General features: G+C 41.6%; 1 non-coding gene across 1 annotated transcript; it reads right to left on the reverse strand.

The window, feature by feature from the left end:
* Positions 1-7875: 7875 nt before the first annotated feature.
* On the reverse strand, positions 7876-7982 carry LOC147928971 (small nucleolar RNA R71). The gene has a single exon (XR_015581104.1). It is a non-coding gene; the product is annotated as a small nucleolar RNA R71 (small nucleolar RNA).
* Positions 7983-10538: the final 2556 nt, after the last annotated feature.

Raw genomic sequence — 10538 nt, forward strand, 5'->3', positions numbered from 1 at the left:
AGCAGTCCTTGCATTGGAGAAGAACTTGGCCAGAAAAGCTTTCTTGCATGCATCCCATGTGGTGATAGCTCCAGTAGGAAGAGTCTTCTCCCAAAGGTGAGCTTTGTCTCCAAGAGAAAATGGGAAGAGCCTTAATTTGAATCCATCTTCACTCACTCCATTGATCTTTGTGAGTCCACATATTCTGTCAAACTCATCAAGGTGATCTAGTGGATCCTCCATTGGCAACCCATGAAATTTGTTGGCTTGTATCATTGAGATCAATCCACTCTTGATCTCAAAGTTATTGTTTGCTACTGAAGGTGGCACAATTCCAACCCTTTGGTTGTGGGTATTGGGTGCATCTCCTGCACCAATGTGCCTTGGTCTTTGCTCATGGATAGCTTGTTGCTCCATGATGTCTTGACCTTGTTGTTGTTGAACTACTCCTCCTTGCTTATGTCTCAAACCCTTTTGTAGCCTGTGGATGTTGTCAATAGGCTGTTTAAGACTGTCTTTGCCTTTGGACCTTGTGTGCATCAACAAACTCTACTACAGACTCGAACAGGTACACGGTCGAGCGCAGGCTCGAGTGGGTGGTCGAGTCGACTGGGAAGTAATGGCTAAGTGGATCCGGCTTCTGGCTTGATCAAGTGCTCGATCACAGCTCGGTCGAGTGGTGGTCGAGTAGGTGGTTGAGTGGGTACCTGAAACACAAAACAGCCAAGCAAAGGAAGATTCGAGTTCAGTAACTTCACAAGTGTTTAAACGAACTTAATCTTAGACTAATACTGATCCTAAATGTCACAAAACACACTCAAATGGGCAACGGCGCCAAATTGAAACTGACTTTCTTTGTGGTGTGGTGAATGAATGATGTATGGAATGATGATGTATGGAATGAATAGAAGTCAGAGTGTTTCAATTCCCCTTATGCAGTTGCAGTATAAGAGGTGTCAATCCTATCTGAGTGATTGTGAACAATTAAGATGTGCATATGAGTCTAAGTCAAGCCAATTGTAAAGATTGTTTGTCACTAACAATCCTAAAATGAGATATGAAATGCAGAAAGTTAAAACAACTAGAACAGGATACTAAATGCAAACAGAACAGACAAATTAAAGCTATAATGAAACTAGAACAGAGATAGACTCTATGCTAATGAACTAATGCAAGACAAGTAATGAACAGAAAACTAAGTGAATGCAATGGAAATGAAACAGGAATGAAACAAGACAATCACAAATCATAAACACAAGTTCTGGGGATGAACTCGAGCAGCACTCGACCGAGTGTAGGTCGAGTACGTGGTCGAGCTAGCCTAAACGTGAAAACAGAGTAACACAAGAAAAACAGAGCAATGCAAAAACTAATCAAACAACAAGCAAGCAATGATATTTAGACTAAGATATTAATAAACAAAGAAGGCCTTGAGGAGGGATTCATGGGCTGAGCTAATCATTGTGGTTATCTAACTTGGTCAACAAATCTCAAGCAAACTTTGAGCTGATCTCTAGACATACTATTCTAAGACATGTTTAATCCACTCTCATGGCAAGAAACAATCAAACCTATGCATTTCTAGACTTGTTCTCACAAAGTAAAGAATCTACACAGGCACGCATTAAGCAATACATCTCAAACCAAACAAGACCTCTAATCTCTTAGCAAGTCTAATGGTAACCTCTAGATCTAGCCTTATCTATGCTCCTTAAACATTGGTGTGATGCTAAGATGCTTGAAATCAAACCCTACCTTCTCAGATATAGGATCAGCATGAAGATCATCTAGCCTAGAAGAGATCTACAACAATCAAGCTTGACCAAATCAAATAAACCACAAGATCAACCCAGCCTAACCCATCCTCAAGGTCCTAAACAAACTACTCACAAGAACACATGGTGAAATAAGTCAAAAATCCAGAAAATATTGAAACTTGCATCATTAGAAAGATGAAACAGAGATCTACAATGTTGATGAAGAAATAAAACTCGAAATCTTAATATTTTGAAAGTTATGAAACAAACAAAATACAAGGATCTAGTCTTTCTTTCTTAAACAAGTACAAAATCTAAAATAAAAGAAAGTGCAAAAGGAATAAAATCTAAAAAAGGTAAAAACTAGGTTTTAGACTTTCTAAAAAGCTGGACTCTTTGGTGGCTGCAGGTACAAGGGCTTTATATAGGAGATGAGGTGGAAGCCCTAAAAATACAAAAAGTCAAAGCACTCAACGGCTCGGTCAACTCGACCAGTGCTCGGTCGAGTGGCTGGTCGAGCTGGCTTCTCTCGTGCATTCTCCACTCGGTCGATTCCTTCTCAGCACACGGTCGAGTGGTGGTCGAGTGGTGCGGTCGAGTTGGACTCCGGACCTTGATTCTACAGCCTTAACTCTCTTGTTTTCTCCTCAGGATTGCTTCACTTCTCCTCAGCATTGCTTCCATGCTCCTTAAGCTCCAAAATCACCTGTTTATGCATGAAAAGATGCAAATGCAATGCAACTATACTCTAATGCATGATTAGTCCTAAAGCTACACAATAATGGCCTAAATGGATAGCAAAAGATGTAAAAGTTGTGAATAAACTAAAGGAAAACAAGGTAAAATATATGAACATCAAGAACCTCGTTCTACGAGAAAACGAAGCTGTGTTATACATTATGTCTAAGTTTACATACAAATCCGGATGGTTCAAGACATCATGTTCACCATCTGGCCGAGTAAACTCGACAGGTATAACAATGAGTCGGTTCAAGATTGAAAAACGCCACCAACTCAGATACAATTGGTTTTCGCATATAATCTCAAAGGTCTGTCTACTCTAGCTAGTAGTGTCAGTCTATAGGGTTAGTTCTCTTGTCATATGTTTAGACTTATTTCTATTCATGTGGGGGATTGTTGGAACTGAATTTTTCATATATAAGTTACAGAAAAATTGCCAGGTTTTGGACAATGACTTTCCGACAACTTTTCGGCCAAATGACTGAACGGAAGTTTCGGATTGATAGTGCAATCGAAAGCTGGTAACGAGTACTACAAAATGGTATACTCATACGTTCAAAACAGAGTTGATTTAAATAACAAATAAGAGTGTGAAGTGAGATACTTGCGGTGTTTAGAAAAAAGTCCCACATCGGAAATGGGATGTGTTTTTCACTAATTTATATATGATTTCACACTCTTCTAGTTTCAAAAGTGTGTAAAAGGAAGAGGGAAGGTTCCCACCTGCACGCCGAACCGGGCTGAGCCGGGCCGGGCTAGGCATGGGCATGGGCGTGGGCCTTGGGCTCTTGGGCTCTTGGGAATTCTCGCCTCGCAGAGTATTTTTTGGACCGCTTTAGGCCCATTTAATTTTTGGAAAGACTTGGCGTGAACTCCAAGCGACTTGGACAGTACTCCAAGAATATTCTCTCAAGACCCTTGAGACCCTACCTCCTTACACTATATATAGAGGCGCAACCTCTTATTATTTCTCTAGCTAAAAAACACAAAGCTCTTCTCTCTTTGGCTTCGTCCAAACTTCTCTCTCTTGCTTCATCCAAGTAAGTTCTTAGGTAGTCTCGAAAGTATAACGTAGATTTGTTTGCTTGAGTTTTATTACTGGTGCGCTACTGTAATAGATGGTGATCGGTTGTATCATGGGATTCATAAATCGTGATTATCCAGAAGTACTTACGGCCGATTTATTGAATTAAGGAAAGAGATATCATATATCGCCTCCGTGTTTTATTTTATGCTTTAATATTATCTCGTTGTAATTCGTTTCTGATTTTGTTTATTTAATATAATTCACATCTTTTCTCAATTCGATTTTTGTGTTCCTAACACTCATATACAAGCAAACGATGATCTCCTTCATAGCATCACCCGTAAAGCTTTACTAGGTTGTGATGCAGAACTGTAGAAATTGTTACGATTTCTGCTACAAATTGTCCCTTTCCGTAGCCCTGAGACCAATTATCCGGTATCCGAGATCCGATCCGGGATCCAGTCATATCTGCTCCGATAAATAGGATATCCGCAAACAAATCTTCCATTTTTCCTCTGTTACGAAAACATTCATGGTGCAATGTGCTTTATTTGTCTGGTATTCCTCTTTTTTTTTTTTTTTCATTGTTTTTGATATAAGATTGAAAGAAACTCCGAATAGATCTGAGATCTGCGACAGGAGGTTCGCCGAATCACCTATGTAGAACGAAATCATTGCTTTCTCGCCATGAATTCCAACGAAAGAGAGAGAAGGAGAGAAGGGTGAAAAAAAAAGACGCAGAGAAAGCGAGAAAAGAAGAGATGACAAAAGTTTGGAGCAGATCCGGAGATCCGCGGATATGCAGTTTTTCTTACGGATATTCGAGATCCGGATATCCAGGTTTTCGGTGCCGGATATGGATAGTGATAACGTGAATCCGGCGGATACGGATCCGGATCTGGATACCTCCAAAAACCCCAGATATTTGGATCCGTCTGAGGGCTACCTTTCCGTGTCTGGATCCAACCAACAACACCTTCAAGGCAATCTCTCTTCCATCATTCAGGTCTCCCTGTTAAATTAATGTGTTAAATCATAACAAAAAACATTTGTTCATTTTGATATGGGGTTGACCTTATAAACAGACCCAAACCCTCCCTCTCCAAGCTTGTTTGAGGGATCAAAATCTTGAGTGGCACTTTTAAGTTCAGAGAAAGTAAAAGTGTAAGTTTTTACGTCCATACTATGCAGCTATGCAACCAAAAAAAACAATATGAACTATTCTGAAGGGCGATCCATACTGAAGCTCGATCAAGGGCTTGTTTGTGTTGTTATGACATATAACCTTCATCATCTGTGTAACGCTTTTTGTTTTTTCGGATGATGAAGATAACCACGCCCGTAAGAAAGATGATCAAAAGTCCCATGATTTTCCTTTGATGGTGGCCTATTAGCTACTGTTGGTGTAAAATCAGAACAACAATATGTAACACTCAGGCTTTAGCAGATATAAAAAAACAAAACCTGCAAGCAAAAGATCAAGAAAGAAAAGTTCGCCAGTTGTTGTTGTGATACCTAGATTTGCACAGACGGCCAATATCAGTGGCCCATAAGTACCTCTAACAGGAATACTAAAAGATCTTTTGCCAGCCCATAAAAGAAGGATTTCAAGGTAATTTTCTGATACATTTGCTTTAAATTCTCTCCATACTGCTCCGACAGTAGAGTCACCAACTGTTCTGCGTATATCAAAATCCTTTGCAACAAGTCTTCCCTGGAAAAAACGAAGCTAGGTTTCAGAATTCAGCAAGAAAATTATTAGTTACACCAAGAAGTTAACTTGTAACACTGTAGGGCAGACCTGGACATAAATCTCAAAAGGTCGTCGTCCTAAAGCTTTCCAACAATTACTAATTCAGCAAACTGAAGTGTTACTGTATCGCCTCCATTTTCAAGCCCCAACCCATAATATCGTAGGGAAGATGAAGAATGTCTTGCTGACTGAAAAAGCTCTGAGTCCATAGTGTTGACAACCCACATATTATTACTACTCTGGGCAGAAAGTCCTACACTACTGGCTGCCCATCTCTGAACATCAGTCACGAAAAAATAAGCTGATCCAAGATCCTCATCATCCCTCTCAAATACTTCTCCGCTAACATACTCTATTTGTGAGGCCCCGCAGTTGATGAAAAAGTCAGAATCTTAGACCACCAGTCATTAGTAGAGAAAACCTTAGAACATATGTACTAAGTTGTGAACACACACACATATATATATTTATCTTTGTCACACTAACAGATTCCTTTGCCTCGATTGCAGGGGAAGTTCTTCTGCAGGCACTTCTTTTTTTTTTTGAACAAAATGTAAAATTTATTCGAAAAAAGTGTTTTACATCAGCGATTGTTCAAAGTAAGTTTGAATATTTTGCTAAGTATTAGTCATTTGAAAGTTACAAAACAGGGGGGTATCTCGATGCTAGCCATGTTGCCAGTGCAGGTGCATATTTTCCTTTGCTGTGATGGTGGATGGAGAGCAATCTATCCCTTCTGTGTTGGTCGAGTCTTTTGAGCAGAAGAGGAGCTGAAGTCGGGGATTCACCTTGTCGCCTTCCATTTCGTTCCCTCCATAAAGTGTGGATTGTTGCCTGGAAAGTGTAGCGCAGTAGGTATAATGTAGCAGAGTTTAGTGTCGTATTAGTGAGGAGAGATAAGTTGTCACCCCATACTGTCGAGAACCTGTTGGTGAGGAGTTTGAGTGTGAGGCCAGTCCATATTTTCGTTGAGAATGAGCAGGAGAAGAAAAGGTGGTCCCGTGTTTTGATCGGGCCAGAACAAAGGACACAGGATGTCGGAGAGTTACCACACCATGTTTGGATTCGATCACCTATTGAGAGTTTGTTTAGTGATGTTAGCCAAGCAGTAAATGAGTATTTTGGTGTAGCTTGTGGAAATCAGACCCCTTTAGTCCACTCTTTTCTCCCCCGAGGTATCCGTATATTCTCCCATGTCTCCTTGGTTGTAAAGGTCGTGGAGAAACGACCTCCTTTCCCTTTCCAAAGAACCGTATCTTCTGCATCAAACAGCTCGTGTGATCGGATCTCCTCAAGAGTGGACTCTAATTGGTTGAGATAGTCTACCCGGTTTTGTCTTTTGTGGCAAGTGAGAGCTTCTGCTACGGTGGTATATAATGGTATACCCATATCTATACAACCTCGTTGTCCTGTAATGTCCAAGAGACATCCCAAATGTGACCAGTTGTCATACCAGAAAAATGTGTTTCGTCCACTTCTCACCTCATATTTGATGTAATTTGTGGCAATAGACCGATATTTCAACAATTTTCTCCACATCCAAGAGCATGCTATGGTGTTGTCTTTGATCAACCAGAAGGATCCTTTTTTTAACAGATAAATCCTCAACCACCGAAACTGATATGTCTATATTTTGTCTCTGCCTAGCATGTATTTGTCATGCATTTAGCTAGGATAACTAGTTGTTTTGCATCAATTTCTAGCCTTTTTTGTACATTTTGCATATTTAGGTTGTTCTTGCATCATCTTTGCATATATTGTGAATTTCGGAGTATTTCAGGTATCTAGGAGACGTCAGGAACACATCGTCCACGACGCTGTTCGAGACACCATTCCCGGACCATCCCGCTCGAGCTACTGCCAGTCGACTCGACCCTCCATCTCGAGCCGTTGCCCGTCGACTCGACCCTCCACCTCGAGTCGCTGTTCAAGTCCACGTCCTTCGAATCAATTTGGCGTTGTTGCCATTTGGGATTCGTTTTGCTACATTTAAGATTTCAAGTTTTGCAAGATTAAGTTCTGTTACACTTATCATTCTGAGTACTAACTTGTTTTGGTTTTCTGCTTGTTTGTTTTGCATCTCAGTAACATGTTGATTGCAACCTTGCATGCACACCAGATCAAGAGGGCATCAGAATCTCCTTCCTGTTATCGACGACATCAATCGGTTACAGAGACCACGACAAGTTCGTCAACTCACTGATCATCCCGCACAAGTCATTATGGAACAACCGAATGGACCAAATCCGGGACCGCGAAACATTGGTGTTGGAGCTGCACCGAACACTCATACTCAGCGTGCTGGAATCGTCCCTCCCGCCGTGCAGAACAACAACTTCGAAATCAAAGGCAGTCTGATCTCCATGATCCAGGGAAACAAGTTTCACGGGTTGCCTATGGAGGATCCACTTGACCACTTGGACGAGTTCGACTTTCTGTGCAGTCTCACCAAGATCAATGGCATGAGTGAAGATGGTTACAAGTTGCGCCTTTTCCCATTCTCCCTGGGAGATAAAGCTCATCAATGGGAGAAAAACCTTCCCAAGGGATCAATCACCACATGGGATGGTTGCAAGAAAGCATTCTTGGCCAAGTTCTTCTATAACTCCAGAACAGCACGTCTCAGGAATGACATTTCTAGCTTTACTCAGAAAAGCTCATAATCATTATGTGAAGCCTGGGAGCGTTTCAAAGGTTACCACAGCCAGTGTCCACACCATGGTTTCAGCAACGAGTCACTGCTGAGCACTCTCTACCATGGTGTACTACCAAAGATACGTATGCTGCTTGACACCGCTTCTAACGGTAATTTCCTCAACAAAGGCGTTGATGAAGGATGGCAACTGGTTGAGTATCTCGCCCAGTCTGATGGCAACTACAATGAGGACTATGACCGCATAGTTCGCGGCGACGCTGGGTCTGAGGAGAAGTACAAGAAAGACCTCAAGAATGTCAATGAGAAGCTTGACCGTATCTTGCTAAGCCAGCAGAGGAGCGTCCACTTCGTATCTGAGGATGACCCTTTCCAAGTTCCAGATGGGGAGGGTGAGCAGACTGAGGAGATCAGCTATGTCCATAATCAGGGTGAATACAACAAAGGTTACAACCAATACAAGGCAAACCCCAATTTGTCTTACCGAAGTAACAATGTTGCTAATCCACAAGATCAGGTGTACCCGCCTCAACAACAACAGCAAGGTCAACAAAAACCTTTTGTGCCTTACAATCCGGGATTCATTCCCAAACAACAATTCCAGAAAGGTTACCATGCTCCATCAGGACCACCGCCAGGATTCCGCCCTCAACCAGTTCATTCTACTCCAGCACCAGATCAAGAAATGAAGAAAATGATGCAACAACTTCTTCAGGGTCAAGCTAGCGGTTCTATGGATACTGCTAAGAAGTTTGCTGACCTAAGTTAGAGGATGGAATGTTCCTACAATGATCTGAACGTCAAATTCGAAGCTCTGAATTCGAAGTGAAGGTATATGGAAGGCCAATCCGCTTCTACTTCTGTACCAAAGTCTGGCCAATTCCCAGGGAAGGCTGTTCAGAACCCCAAGGAGTTCGCCAATGCCATTACGCTGAGAAGTGGGAAAATATTGCCTCCCAGGCAAGGAGTACCCGACGTCACTGAGGATAGTGCGGAATTAGATGGGGAGGATTTTGGTCAAAACGAAGCTTAGATGACGGATCTTTTCCAAGCATTCAAAGACCCGATTAAATCAGCGAAGCAGTCCGAACCTGAAGCTGTTAAGGAACCTGCTGTTCCTGATGACAAACCTATGAGATTCATCCCTCCACCGTACATGATACTAGGATTTTTGTGTGTTTATCCTAGTAGGTTCAATTAACCTTATGTAGTTGTAGTACTTAAGGTGTCAATCCAAATAGGATGTTGCTAGCAATCAAGATGCAATCAAGAATTCACAAGTCAAGCCAATTCAAAGAGAGTGTTTTTATCTAACAATCCTAGAATGATCAGAATGCAAAACGGAAATGTGCTCTAGAACTAGAAACGAAAATGTATGATGATAAGCGAACAAGAATAAGTGAAACCGAAAACGATTCTAAGCATGAACAAACGCACAGTCTCAGGAATGTAATATCAATGAAAAAGATAAAAGTCCTAAGGATGGGAGTAATTGATGTCGGTGGAGTATCCTAGTCTACAGAGTGTTTAACATACCACAAGCAAACTATCCCTAAACAATGACCATCACAACATAGCTAATCCAATCTCTTGGCAAAAGCTACTCAGACTCAACCACTTCCATACCTAGCTCTCACTAGAGGGACATGGTAGAGCAGACATGACATACAAGTTCATTTACGTCAACAAACATCCTAGACAACTAATCTCTTAGGCTAGGAACGTAAGTCGCTGGCACTAGTTGGTCAGACATTTCATCAAACACCTTTTGGGTGTGGAAATGTCTCGAACCTAGTTCCAATTGATCAGAGAGAAACTAGTAATTCTAACACTAGTCCAGAAGGGAATCATACAAATCAAAGCTTAAACACCCTACATCCTAAGATCCTCCACCTAGTCTATCCCATCCCCAATAACCTTAACACTACTCAGATCCGGAAATCATCACCAAAGATACAAATCCAGAAAACATTGAAAAAAGCATAGTAGATAGATAGAAATGAGAAGAAGAACTTTGTAGAAGAAATCAAGTGCAAAAATTGAATAAACTCGGAGATGCCGGATTACAAGTCTCAGAGCGTTTTTTGGTTGCTAGGTCAAACCTTAACAAAAAGAACTAAAACGAGCTAAAAAATAAGATGTCTCTCCAAAGACTTAACAAAACGTATTTATAGTAAAAACATGTAAATCCCTAAAACTTAAAACAACAAGGTGAAGATTCGGTTTGGGAATCTCCTGAAGCATGTAAGACGGAACGTCTTCCTGACATGTGCGAACGAGTGGTAGCTCGAGTGGGTGATGGTGTTGGCTCGAGCGGGTGGCTCGAGTGGTGGCTCGAGTGGAGTGACCCGAAGGACGTGGACTCAAAATGGATCGAGTGGTGGAGGGTCGAGTTGACGGGCAGCGGCTCGAGGTGAAGGGTCGATTCGACGGGCAGCAGCTCGAGCGGGATGGTCCGGGAACGGTGTCTCGAACGGCGTCGTGGATGATGTGTTCCTGACGTCTCCTAGATACCTGAAATACTCCAAAATGTACAATGTATACAAGGATGATGCAAGAACTACCTAAATATGCAAAGTGTACAAAAGAGGATAGAAATTGATGCAAAACAACTAGCTATCCTAGCTA

The sequence above is a fragment of the Camelina sativa genome, chromosome 14 (genome assembly GCF_030686135.1).
Source record: "Camelina sativa cultivar CO46 ecotype springtype chromosome 14, ASM3068613v1".
NCBI classification, from domain to species: domain Eukaryota; kingdom Viridiplantae; phylum Streptophyta; class Magnoliopsida; order Brassicales; family Brassicaceae; genus Camelina; species Camelina sativa.